Here is a 15,001-nt window from a genome sequence, read left to right as displayed (position 1 = left end):
TGGAGCTCACATATTTAGTTATTCTCAGCCCTGAACTACCTTGCAAGGAAGCGTTTTCGTGTATCTTTTAAACGTTCTCCTCCCATTTCCCATTCATTCATTCATTCATTCATTCATTCATTCATTCATTCATAATTTTATTTACAATTGGGGAATTTAAAACTTTTATTGTTAACCAATAGTCTATTAAATGGATATAACGTACAGAATGAAGAGAAGTTTATCACCATTCATTCATAGTGTTCTCCCAAAGGGCAGGTCTTTCACTGCAAACCCAACATTCTCCAGTCTTTCCTATTATCTGCCTTCCTCTTTGTCTCCTCATATGATCCATATATCTTAATGTCGTTTATCATCTGAGATCTTCTTCTGCCCCGAACTCTTCTCCCGTTCACCATTCCTTCCGTAGGCAGTTTCTTCTCAACCAGTGACCCAGCCAATAATAAGAATGATTTATTTTGCTCCTTTAATAAATTAAATTAATCTGAAATCAATGTTATCTCTTCCAATTTAAAAATGATTAAATTAATATGAAGGGTAAAATCATTGTCAGTTGGATAAAACAGAAACAGCAGTACTTAAATCCGCTACTATTTTACACCATCCTTCATGCATTAGGCAACTTAGCCTGTAACAGGCTACTATTGCATTGAAAACAAGACGATATAAAATTAGAAGAAAAACCCTCAAGAAAAGGAAGTGTATAAGATTATTTGCTGGAACATGAGTCAATCAAAATATTATATCTCAACCAATTAGATGAAAAGCTACTATTTTTTTAGTTATATACTGACGCTGTATCAGCTAACTTTTACAAATCTCCACCCCTTCCACTGGCACTCCCCCTAATTTGCTTCTTTAGCTATAGTTCTCCCCTCAAGGAGCTCCATGGCAGAGACATGTGACGTCACAGAGGCAGCAGTTGAAAATGCCTGAAATAAAGTTTACTGATATCTACACTTTTCTATCGAAAATCGAACCTAAATGTTTTTGCTTCAAGTGCGGCGGAAAATATACCGTATTTGTTTGCGTAATTTGCGCACTTTTTATCTATTTTGTCTGTTTGAAAAATTGAGGTGCGTAAAATATGCGAATTTTTTAAATTAGAATTCTTAATCTGGGTTTTATTCACGTATATAGTAGGCTAATTAAGAATACAGTACTTTTGTCACCTAAGATTACTGGTAATCTTGAATTATAAATAATAGTTAAATAGGTATATGACAATCATAATGAATGTAAAGTACATAGCAGACGTAGCATTCTCAATAGGTAGTCTTTAATAATTTAATTTTTAATTTTAATTTAATTTAATTTATTTATTTAATACTTTACACTTGAGCTACATTAGGCATTGCAGCCCGAAAGAGCAGAAGCTCGTGCTCGAGTGCAGTTCTGATCAGTTATACAAAATATATCACAAAATTAAGAGAGTTCATTGAGCACAATAACATTAATAAATGGTACAATACATACAGCATGTAATAAAAGGATCTATATACAAATAGAAAATACAAAAGTACATAAATGTTAGAGTATCAATTTTTAACTCAATTAGCTTAAACAATTAAATAATTAATCTGATTTGTTTCTTAAATCTATGTGTGTTAAGTGTACTTAGCTCAGGGTAAGCTCTAATTAATGCATTATATATTTTGGGTCCAAAATTTCTACTGTGTTTTAATCCAGCAGTTGTGTGGCATTTGGGAGTATTTAGAAAGAAACTGTAATTTTGTCTCGTATGGTATTCGTGAGTATCAAATTTAAATTTGTTGTGATTTTTATGGAAGTAAATCAGCAATGTTTGTTTATAAATTTGTTCTAGATTTGATACACCAAATTCCTGAAAAATTAATTTTGTTGGGTAATCAAAAGGTTTATATAGACAAATTTTGATAATTCTTTATTGGAGCAAATTTAAAGGATGGAGAGTCGATTTTGCCATTCCTCCCCAACCTAAAATACCATACTGAATTATTGATTGAAACAGAGCTAAGTAGACAGTACGCAGAACATAACAGGTAAATTAGAGCGTAGAATGGAAAATTTGTGGAATAGAGCACATTGTTCGAGTTTATAGGCCTATAGGTGGGTGATCGATGGATTCTTCATGTTGCGGAGACAACTGCAAGATACCTACGTATTAAACAATAAAACTTGTCACAGTCATTGCCCTTAGGGGTAATTTACAAGGACAAGCATCAGTATGAAGTGACGTTATTTAGGGTTTCTTTGTGAAGCAGGTAGTTGAGTTGGGTACTGGTCAATGAACAATGCCGTGGAATGCAAATACAATAGAACCTCTATTATCCGTGGTAATGAAGGGGATGGACTGAACGGTTGATCGAAAAAATCAGATAATCCGTACCATGAAAGATTTTGTAATTTCATCCCAAAGACGTTGTAGTTATATATCTAGACACACAATTGGCGCTGGTGTCGTGTACAAATTTGAAACCTCTCGCGCAGGTTCGCGCGACGCCATGTTTGGGGAGCACGAATGGTTGTTTCTATAAAGCATTCGGAGTTTAGAAAATACCATTGAGTATATAGGCGTTTTCTTAGTGGATTTCCTCCTTCACTGTAATATAACTAAACTTATTTAAGTATTTTCTAACGTTTAATATAAAATAACAGAAGCAAATCTTAATATTGTAACTAAGCATTGTTTTAAATATAAACACCTTATACTGCTCATAAATAGACTTATTAGTTTATTTCTATTTCCTATGACCGAATACATGGAATATTTTTACTTATGCTATTTTATATACGTTAGAAAATACGTAAATAATTTATTTAAATTGTATTACAAAGAGAGGATGTCCGCTAAAAATATCTATATACTCAATGGTAATTTCCAGACATCATTCTCAATGACACAATATTGTCAAAATGTGATTGTATTCATTACTGGCTTAGTTGTTAAATCGTTAAGAAAAATATGGTTTAATAAATCTAAAGACTCAATTTATGGTACGTAGTCTACCAGCAGTAAACAAAATCTCTTTTATTTTTTAACGAAAGAATAATGGGAGTCTTGTCATACAATCATCTGAAATTATAGAAATATGCCGCTTAAGTGAAAGAGCGATTATACAGATGTTGACAGTTCAATGGCATATTACCACCCACCCTTAGATCGTGTGAAAACAATGTGCCCTAGAAGTAGAACACTTGTACAATCTTTCTACACTTATAGGAACATATTTTAGAAAATGGATTCCAGATTCCTCCCGAGAATCATATTTTAAACTTATTAAACTGACCATAAAAGTACATAAAGATACTGACGTAGCTCAACGGGCTAAGAACTGTCGGTCCGGAATCGCGCTCGGTCGCGGGTTCGATTCCCGCTGATTTCCTGGTTGGGTTTTTTCTTATATGCCCAACCGTAAGGTGAATATCAGGTAATCTATGGCGGATCCTTGGCCTTGTCTCGTCAAATATCATCTTGCTATCATCAATACCATCGATGCTAAATAATCTAGTAGTTGATACAGCGTCATTAAATAACCAAAAAAAAAAGAAAGTACTACATAAAGAGTAGTTGTTAGCACGCAGCTTAAGGTTACCAGTACAACACGACTTTACATAAAAATGTTGTAAGACAATATTTAACGGAGTCAATAATAATAATAATAATAATAATAATAATAATAATAATAATAATAATAATGAATCAATAGGAAAGATGTTCTGACCACTAGGCCTGAGTTCTATTATATGACTAATTGACTAATTCATGCATGTGACGTTTATTTCATACTACAGCTGTGATAATAAGCTATTGCACGGTAGGCCTACTTATATTTCTAACTAAAACATTAGGTACGTGTTTTTATTTTACAGGTCTAGGCCTATAGTATGTGATATGGAAGCGAATAAATAATAATAGTTCATTTCTCGTCCATATCAAAGCAAACGTGTTTACAATATAGGCCTAATGTAACGTCTTACACAGGCAGTGCTTTGTTAATAATAGTTAATATTAATAATTTTCTTTTCATCTGAACTATTACTACAATATGCATTTGTATTTCTGTTCGCTCTATATGTTGTCAAATAACTATACATCAACTTTAGTTACGGTATCAAATTGTTACAGCTTTCTTTCGTTTCATGTCAAACTAACGGTAGCTAAGCTTGATTATTTCTTTAATGTGGTCGCTTTAAATATTAATAAGATTTTTTTTCATTGATTCATTCAGATTGATTTATAAGAGACACCAAACATATATATTAAACATTCAGCATTGTGTAGTGCAGCCGTCTGCTAGCCGGTGCTTCTCCCAAAGCATGGCGGCGGACGCAAGCTTCAATTTGTCCCTACTCTAAATTTCTGCGCAGCCTCGGCTGTAGGGGCTCGTTTCATCCATAGTCTTGTATTTAACTCACTAGGTAGTGGATCAGAAGTTCACTAATTTAAGTCCGGTTGTCAACGACAGGTTTTTAAGGGGCAAGGAAACCCTTTGTAATGACTGTCTCAGGAAAGATAGGAATAAAGGAGGTCTCATGTTGTAGATTGACATACCTTTTTACACTTTATCATTGTTTCTTTTATTAAATCGCGCAGTTGTAACTCCATTCTCGTACTCTGACGCGAGATGACCCACAGTTTCTCTTTCTCAAACCATTCAATTATTTCCATTTTTTTCGATACTTAGCACAACACGTTTTCTGTCAACATCCGTGGAAGACATTTTATATACAAGTTATATTATAGACCGGCAATTCGAACAGTAGACAATGCTGTGTAACGATAAAGGCTTATAACAACACTCTCTAGCAAAAAAAACATATGTAGAACCTACTAATACGTATGTATAGCCTACAAAAGAGTACTTCATATAGTCTAAGTTATATATTTCTGGAGAAAAAAAGAGCGAGAAATAGACAGTCGGATAATCCGCCAATCGGTTAATAGGGTGAGAGATATTCGGGGTTCTACTGTATCGGCAATGGAATTTAGGGAAGGAAAATTCATACTACATTGAAAAAAATGTACCTAAAATGTGTGCAGAAAATACACGGAGTAAACTTAAAGTTCATAATAATCCTTTAAAAATTAGGGATTGTAAAATACGCGGTGGCGCAAAGTACGCGAGCAAATAGATAGATAGATAGATAGATAGATAGATAGATAGATAGATAAGATAAGGTAGATAGATAGATGGATGGATAGATAGATAGATAGATAGATAGATAGATAGATAGATAGATAGATAGATAGATAGATAGATAGATAGATAGATAGATAGATAGATAGATAGATAGATAGATAGATAGATAGATAGATAGATAGATAGATAGATAGATAGATAGATAGATAGATAGATAGATAGATAGATAGATAGATAGATAGATAGATAGATAGATAGATAGATAGATAGATAGATAGATAGATAGATAGATAGATAGATAGATAGATAGATAGATAGATAGATAGATAGATAGATAGATAGATAGATAGATAGATAGATAGATAGATAGATAGATAGATAGATAGATAGATAGATAGATAGATAGATAGATAGATAGATAGATAGATAGATAGATAGATAGATAGATAGATAGATAGATAGATAGATAGATAGATAGATAGATAGATAGATAGATAGATAGATAGATAGATAGATAGATAGATAGATAGATAGATAGATAGATAGATAGATAGATAGATAGATAGATAGATAGATAGATAGATAGATAGATAGATAGATAGATAGATAGATAGATAGATAGATAGATAGATAGATAGATAGATAGATAGATAGATAGATAGATAGATAGATAGATAGATAGATAGATAGATAGATAGATAGATAGATAGATAGATAGATAGATAGATAGATAGATAGATAGATAGATAGATAGATAGATAGATAGATAGATAGATAGATAGATAGATAGATAGATAGATAGATAGATAGATAGATAGATAGATAGATAGATAGATAGATAGATAGATAGATAGATAGATAGATAGATAGATAGATAGATAGATAGATAGATAGATAGATAGATAGATAGATAGATAGATAGATAGATAGATAGATAGATAGATAGATAGATAGATAGATAGATAGATAGATAGATAGATAGATAGATAGATAGATAGATAGATAGATAGATAGATAGATAGATAGATAGATAGATAGATAGATAGATAGATAGATAGATAGATAGATAGATAGATAGATAGATAGATAGATAGATAGATAGATAGATAGATAGATAGATAGATAGATAGATAGATAGATAGATAGATAGATAGATAGATAGATAGATAGATAGATAGATAGATAGATAGATAGATAGATAGATAGATAGATAGATAGATAGATAGATAGATAGATAGATAGATAGATAGATAGATAGATAGATAGATAGATAGATAGATAGATAGATAGATAGATAGATAGATAGATAGATAGATAGATAGATAGATAGATAGATAGATAGATAGATAGATAGATAGATAGATAGATAGATAGATAGATAGATAGATAGATAGATAGATAGATAGATAGATAGATAGATAGATAGATAGATAGATAGATAGATAGATAGATAGATAGATAGATAGATAGATAGATAGATAGATAGATAGATAGATAGATAGATAGATAGATAGATAGATAGATAGATAGATAGATAGATAGATAGATAGATAGATAGATAGATAGATAGATAGATAGATAGATAGATAGATAGATAGATAGATAGATAGATAGATAGATAGATAGATAGATAGATAGATAGATAGATAGATAGATAGATAGATAGATAGATAGATAGATAGATAGATAGATAGATAGATAGATAGATAGATAGATAGATAGATAGATAGATAGATAGATAGATAGATAGATAGATAGATAGATAGATAGATAGATAGATAGATAGATAGATAGATAGATAGATAGATAGATAGATAGATAGATAGATAGATAGATAGATAGATAGATAGATAGATAGATAGATAGATAGATAGATAGATAGATAGATAGATAGATAGATAGATAGATAGATAGATAGATAGATAGATAGATAGATAGATAGATAGATAGATAGATAGATAGATAGATAGATAGATAGATAGATAGATAGATAGATAGATAGATAGATAGATAGATAGATAGATAGATAGATAGATAGATAGATAGATAGATAGATAGATAGATAGATAGATAGATAAGCAAAACAAATATGTAGGCCTTAGTGAAAAACGTATGTTTTTCACTACTAAGATTTATTTAAAATCATCCGTCCTCAAGCGAGGTTGACCACTGGGATCCGGAATTAACAAACATAAAAAGATAAAGGGAAATGAAACGAGTAAAATAATTATTCGATTTGTACATTAAAAACAAAATTTTATGTGTTAACATATAAATGATAGTGTAGAATTTGAAGAGAGGCTTTCAGAATTTCCATCACAATCTTCAGAACCTCATAAAAGGGAATTTTAAAGGATTTAAGAATATTACATGTACATTTTGGTAATCAACCTCTCACTCCAAATAGTGAGCCTGTAACATCCCAGTTGTAGAGCGAAATGTAAAGGTCATCATAAATAGATGATACTGGCATCGTCATTATGAGAAGGTGGAAAATATTCAAAAGGTTTTACCGCTTCTAATCAATGAAAAGCGTCGCTAACGAAAGAAGAATATACAAACTGAACTGCAGCAGAAATATTTCAAGTATGATAAAATATTACCTCCATTAAGACTATTACAAGGAACTCTTAGTGCAAATTCAAACTCTCTACGTATAGCCTATAGTTATTTGTCAGTATAGTTCAGTTCGTCCTAGATCTGACCGGTCGGTGCTGTTACATGACACTGTGAGTTGCATTTCAAATGAGGCACCCTATAACAACATGTGCAAAGAACAGGAAGGCTGAGGCCAATAGGAATTCTGCTACTTTTTGCAACAGTTTATCGAATTAATCTGCGCTCTATTTTTTTGCTACCTGTTATCGTTCAAGTATTCCACTTACAACAAAATATACAAAACCGCCTCTTTCTAGCCAAACAACCGTAAACTCCGGTTTCTCTACTAATTGCTTTGAGTTGTTCTGTCCCAGACCTCATTTGCACGCTATCTCCGATATCTCTAATACTTCTTAGTCACTTACTAAAGAATATAAAGCGTAGGAATTAGAGTTCTGTGCTTATAATTATACAGAATAGACTGGCTAAGTTACCTACTATTGATCTGCTACCAAGTTCCCCACAGGGCTAATTGAAGTTTCGTGTTCAAAATTATACATTTAACTAATACGCCAACTTTAGGACTGTAATGAGATCATCTTATTCGGGGGCTAGATAATATCATTGTAATTTTTACGCACAACTTCAGAAGAAAAAGAATTGAACAATTACTAAACATAAAAAAACTAATCGATTGAAGCTCCTATTTCGTATTAAAACGGTAGAGCCTAAAGCCAGTATCAATGCAGGGTTTTCAAAAATAAAGCATGATTTGAATTAAAATTGTCTGAGGATTTTGAACAAAAAGCATAGACACGTCAAACATTGTATTAATTAGGGAGGAATTTTCTTCTTTATTTCTTTGTTAGTTTAATATCCAATTTTACATCTAGCACACCACTGCGTATAGCGAAGGGACAAATCACTGAATCACACACTAGACATCTGAAAAGTGCAAGTCTCAATCATGTGACTAGCATGGCACAGGACCACAGCAGAGATATCACAGGACAGTCACAAGACAACGGACAAACTCCTATACTGTCTTCCTCCGACGAGTTTAGCGCTAGGTATTCTTGCCAATGGTGCGGGGGGGGGGGGTTGCAGGCAGATTCTTTTGTCGCTACAACCAAGTCGAGCCGAGCGGAGTGGGAAGTATTAATCGTCCAAAAATATGCAGTCTTCAGTTTGTAGTAGTGTGTGAATATTTCATACACATATTGTTTACCCAGGCCTATATGGTTTGTTATTAATATATTAAATATAGTGTTGCAATTTTTACTCAAACATCTCCCTTATGTTAGCTATGTTAATATTATATGAATTACTCATATTAAATATTTCACCATTACAAGTCATTTTTAAGGAAATATGCTATGGAAAAGTTTTTGATTTATTCTATTGGAATTTTAGAATATGTGTGATAGGTATCGTAAAAAACAGATTCCTATAATGTCATACGAAAATCATTTGTTGGTGATATCTTAAAATACAAATCAAATAGTTTTACTTCTCAAGTGAGTTCAGCAGCAGAGTATATTTAAATTGATTACTTTACAAATTTAATTCAATTATACTAATCACTAAATTTTATAGTATGATTCTTCTTTTCATTTATATTATTGCAGTTTTATTATGATTTATCTTTTTATTTATTTTATTGTATTTGTATTTCTGGTGGTGTGATGGCCTTAACTTCACCAGAATAAATAAATAAAATTTTCTACAATACTTTCCTTCTCTGAACACGTAAGTACGAATGGTTGTATCTCTATCTCGCCAAAAATACGTTAGAAAACTAACAGGCATACTGCTCTCGTAAATTGGGCGAATGTTTTCAGTATGATTGTACTTCCTTCCAGACTGCCGCTGTCATTGTTCCCTCCCACTCCAGTACCGCGCTAGTCGGAACCGCATTCCTCTCAGCACTAAACTCCTCAGAAGATGACAGTACTTCGTTCCATAATGTCTGACAGGAGGAGTAAACATTGTCGGCAGCGGAGGAGAGGAGTACTGTATAATTGCTACTCAACCAATGGCAGAGGTCTCATTCCACGCTTGTCTTGAAGTTGGACGGGGGTAGAACGCTTCAAACCTCCCAACTTCAAGATAAGTGTGAAATGAGACCTCAGCCATTGGTTGAATAACAATTATACTTCTCTCCTCTGTTGGCAATGTTTACTTCTCCTGCCAGATATTATGGAACGAAGTATAGTCCCGCGGACAGAACATACATTTCTTCCACTGCCCTCGGTCCGTTTTCCACATAGTCACAATGGCAAACCAAGGAATATTTTTATGAAAACAAAATATTTTGCGACTACTGTGTTTTTTTAATTTCTAGTTGGTTATTTAACGACGCTGTATCAACTACTGGGTTAAGTAGCATCAATGAGAATAGTGATAACGGATGGTATTTGGCCTTTTTTCATGTTTTAGTAATGCCCTTTTTGCCTGCCTGTTATGATTTTTCCATTAGATTTACAGTGCCTTTTTTCATGTTTTATAAATTCCCTTTTTACCTGCCTATTATGACTTTGTACTAGATTTACAGTGCCTTTTTTCATGTTTCATAAACGTCTTTTTGTCCGCCTATTATTACTGTAATACCATATTTACAGTGCCTTTTGCCTGCCTATTATGACTATTCTACTAGATTTACAGTGACTTTTTCATGTTTTATAAACTCCCTTATTGCCTGCCTATTATGATTTTTCCATTTCATGTTTTATAAATGCCTTTTGCCTGCGTATTATGACTATTCTATTAGATTTACAGTGAGTTTTTCATGTTTTATAAACACCCTTCTTGCCTGCCTATTATTACTGTTGTACTAGATTTTCAGTGTCTTTTTTCATGTTTTATAAATGCCCTTTTTGCCTGCCTATTATGACTATTGTACTAGATTGACAGTGATTTTTTTCATGTTTTATAAACTCGCTTATTTCCTGCCTATTATGACTTTTCTACTAGATTTACAGTATCTTTTTCATGTTTTATATATGCCCTTTTTGCCTGTCTATTATGACTATTCTACTAGATTTAGTGACTTTTTCACGTTTCAAAAACGCCCTTCTTGCCTGCCTATTATTACTGTTGTACTAGATTTACAGTGACTTTTTCATGTTTTATATATGGCATTTTTGCCTCCCTATGTATTATTACTGTTCTACTAGATTTACAGTGCCTTTTTTCATGTTTTATAAATGCCCTTTTGCCTGCTTATTTTAAGTATTAAAATTCCTAAACATCTGAGTTCTACTGGTGATGACAGAATTAGCGACAGAAGGTGATCTAAGACGTACACAAGGAAAGGTAAATTACATTTCACGAAGATAAGAATGTTCTTCTCTTTGACTATGTATTAGCAAAATGCAAAGTTTAAAGTCTTTGTCAGTGGACGGTCTACTAGAAATTTTGTCTCTCTCACAGACCCAAGGTCTCTGAATTTTGCTTCTATTCTACTCACAATTGAAAGGCTCAAAACAATACATTGGTGTTATAGATTCATGATATATTTTTTTTTTGTATTCATTCAATGTAGACCAATTAAAATAAATTGTGAAACCAATCATTTTTGTCAGGATGTTCTTAATTTCAACACTTATTTACTCATTTTGCAATTGTGGGTAAGTCGCCTTTGGCTCTGAGCCCTTCAATTGAAGGATTCAGAGCCATAGTGGGCCAAGCGCCATTTATTAAAAACGGAGAAAGGAAGGGTTAAAGTTAAGTAAATACCATAGTTTAATGAAGACATATGACATATAATTTAGTTTTAATGTGTATGCTTTATATTACTTGCTAAATTTTTCCATTTTATTATGGTAATAACTTCATTTTAATCCTTGTTTTCTACGGTTTTAGTAAATGGCGCTTGGCCCACTATGGTTCTGAACTCTTCAATTGGCTGAGAAATAAGTGGACAGATTTGGTTCAGTTTCGTTAAAAAGTATGCCTATCTCTTGTTGTTTATAATCGGTTATTTAACGACACTGCATCAGCTACGCAGTTATCTAGCATCGATAGGATTAGTGATAGAGAAATGTATTTGACGACACGCGTTCGAGGACTCGCTGTGTGATTACTTGGGCAAAACTTCGGAAAAAAAAAAACTGAACCAGGCAGTCGCCTCAAGCGGGACTTGAACCCACGCTCGAGCGTAGCTTCGTAGTCGTATCACGACTCACGCTTGCTTTCCGAGCCTACGCCACGCGCCGCCGGTGGCGTTTTGTCTTAAAGTGGTTAGAAATAAATACCGTAACGAAAAATTGTATGAACCTTCCTGATGAGTGCTGTAATGATTAGTAACAGCTACTTCCATTAACCGCCTCTGGTTCAGACTCGAACTTCGTCTTCAGACAATGCAATGAAAATTTCGAGAATAACTAGGGGACGGATTCATATGCACTAAAAGACGACAAAATATACATGTACGTATGCACCAATTTATAACACTAAAATAACAAAATGTGCGCAATTAAAATAAAACAGTATTAAAAGTTAAGCACAGGGACGCCAGTTCGTAATTTCAATTAAGACACACACCAAGCGAATTAATTATCTTTACACCAAAAACAGATGCTCCCTGGACCAAATTATCGTATTTTATAATTGAATCGCACTTTTTAGAAAGGAACTAAGTCAAAATTTGTCCCTTTTTTTTTTTTTTGATGAAATGATCAATACTTTCGAGAAGCGTTGATTGGTAAAGAAAGGAACTTAGTCAAACCTTTCTCTGTATCGCTAACATCATATCGATGCTTATAGTACGGCACTGGTACGTTAGTATTTTTTCATAAAAATAAGTTTTTTTGATCTCCTGAAAAGTAGAAAATTTTTACTTAGTTCCTTTCTAAAAAGTGCGATTCAATTGTTCGAAAGCAACAGAAGCCAGAAGTCTTGCTAAAGATGTTATTGTTAAAGCACTATGAAATGGCGTTCCTGTGATTATCAATTACCTAAAATAATTTATTTTATTTTAAGCAACTTACCATTATTGACGGTTTTTCTGTTATACATAAGAATACTGAGATACCATCAGTTAAAGTTGCTTGTCCTTCAAACCACTGCTTAAACAGTACACATCTGGCACATTTTTTTCGTTCGGCATCGTTGATAAAAATATTTAAAATTGATCATTTTATTGCGGTTAAGCTGTTCTAAAATACAATTCACTTTACACACTGTCGATTTTCTCTGACTTGTCACCAGAATCAACAAAATATTCTGATTTTCCAAGTCGGAAAGTAGAAGACAAAAAATTGCATTATCGGGTCTAAATTATTGTTGACGGACGGGGAAATTCGAGTTTAGCGAGCGCAAACAATTCTATCAATACTTCCTACAATTTCCGCGCCTATCATACTGCAGCGTTTGCGTGAAAACTGTCGAAATGCTATGAACGTGCGAAGTATACGATAAGGTGGCTTTTTTTTTATCTGTTCCTTTAATCTCAATTTTCATCCATCATAAAGTCTCTATATTATACATTTGCACAGAGTCAGCAATGCACTTCATTATGGAGTGCTTTGTTGATTGTTCCGGACTTGTCCGCATCAAACATCCATGTTGTCACATTGCAACAGGTAAATAAAATATAATTCCTGTAATGTGTTTCAACAGTAACAAATATAAATGATACTCGGGAGGAAATTAAACACAGAATAAATATGGGAAATGCCTGTTATTATTCGGTTGAGAAACTTTTATCATCCAGCCTGCTATCGAAAAATCTGAAAGTTAGAATTTATAAGACAGTTATATTACCGGTTATTCTGTATGGTCGTGAAACTTGGACTCTCACTTTGAGAGAGGAACATAGGTTAAGGGTGTTTGAGAATAAGGTGCTTAGGAAATATTTGGGGCTAAGAGGGATGAATTTACAGGAGAATGGAGGAAGTTACACAACACAGAACTGCATGCATTGTATTCTTCACCTGACATAATTAGGAACATTAAATCCAGACGTTTGAGATGGGCAGGGTATGTAGCACGTATGGGCGAATCCAGAAATGCATATAGAGTGTTAGCTGGGAGGCCGGAGGGAAAAAGACCTTTAGGGAGGCCGAGATGTAGATGGGAAGATAATATTAAAATGTATTTGAGGGAGGCAGGATATGATGGTAGAGACTGGATTAATCTTGCTCAGGATAGGGACCAATGGCGGGCTTATGTGAGGGCGGCAATGAACCTCCGGGTTCCTTAAAAGCCAGTAAGTAAGTAAGTAAGTAAGTAAGTAAGTAAGTAAGTAAGTAAGTAAGTAAGTAAGTAAGTAAGTAAGTAAGTAAGTAAGTAAGTAAGTAAGTAAGTAAGCAAGCAAGTAAGTAAGTAAGTAAGTAAGTAAGTAAGTAAGTTAAATAAGTAAGTAATGTGTTTAAATCTCTGTGTTTCTTCTGTATTCCATTTTTGCGATTTTTCGTATCCTTAATCTTAGTTTAAGCACCAGATAGATAGAGAAAATAACAAAATTATGCGTTTATATGGGTAATAGCTGAAATATGCATTAACCGATCAAAAATGCATATGCATAGGCTATATATGCATTATAAAATCTTGAGCTTCATTTACAAATAACTTCAAATGCATTTATATAATGCACTTTTCTTATCAAACTATAACGGAAATCTGACATTGTAAATTTACGAAAGTAATTACAAATGTAAAATATAAAATCAAAATATTTATGTCATTAAATACAAAATTAATGTAATGTACAAATCAAGAAGCAAAACAGCTTCACAACAATTCAACAATGGCCTTACCTGATCAAATTAAGCATATTAAGTGTGATATAATTATGACATGAATAAACATGCATCATTTCTTGTATTAGAGATAGTAGTAGATTTTCGCAACCACGGTAAATGCGAAGTGAGCCCAAATGCTGCCAAAGTAAGTAATCTGATGTTTAAAAGCATGTTAAATATATTACTGTACTTTTTAATCCGCGATAAAATGAGAGATAAATTGAATGCGAAATGCGTTTCTTTCGTTTTCCTCGTCTTTATCATATTAATTGACAGATGGTTCGGCAAAAACTATTTCTATGGGAAAGCCTGCTATTGTACTTCCGTATTCGGTCACGTGACATTAAGGTTTACGGTCATAAGATATGGCAAAAATTCTCTAATTGTAAACTATTTTATTAATATATGCCATCAGATTTCATTTTTTAAGCTATTTATTTCCATAAATTATCACTTAACAAATGATCTTTTTATGATTCGTTTATTTTCCATAGAGACAATGAAACAAAATGATCAATTTTGCATCAAATGAAT

This window comes from Periplaneta americana, chromosome 13 (genome assembly GCF_040183065.1).
Source record: "Periplaneta americana isolate PAMFEO1 chromosome 13, P.americana_PAMFEO1_priV1, whole genome shotgun sequence".
Lineage (NCBI taxonomy): Eukaryota > Metazoa > Arthropoda > Insecta > Blattodea > Blattidae > Periplaneta > Periplaneta americana.
Note: the sequence above shows the minus strand (reverse complement) of the source record.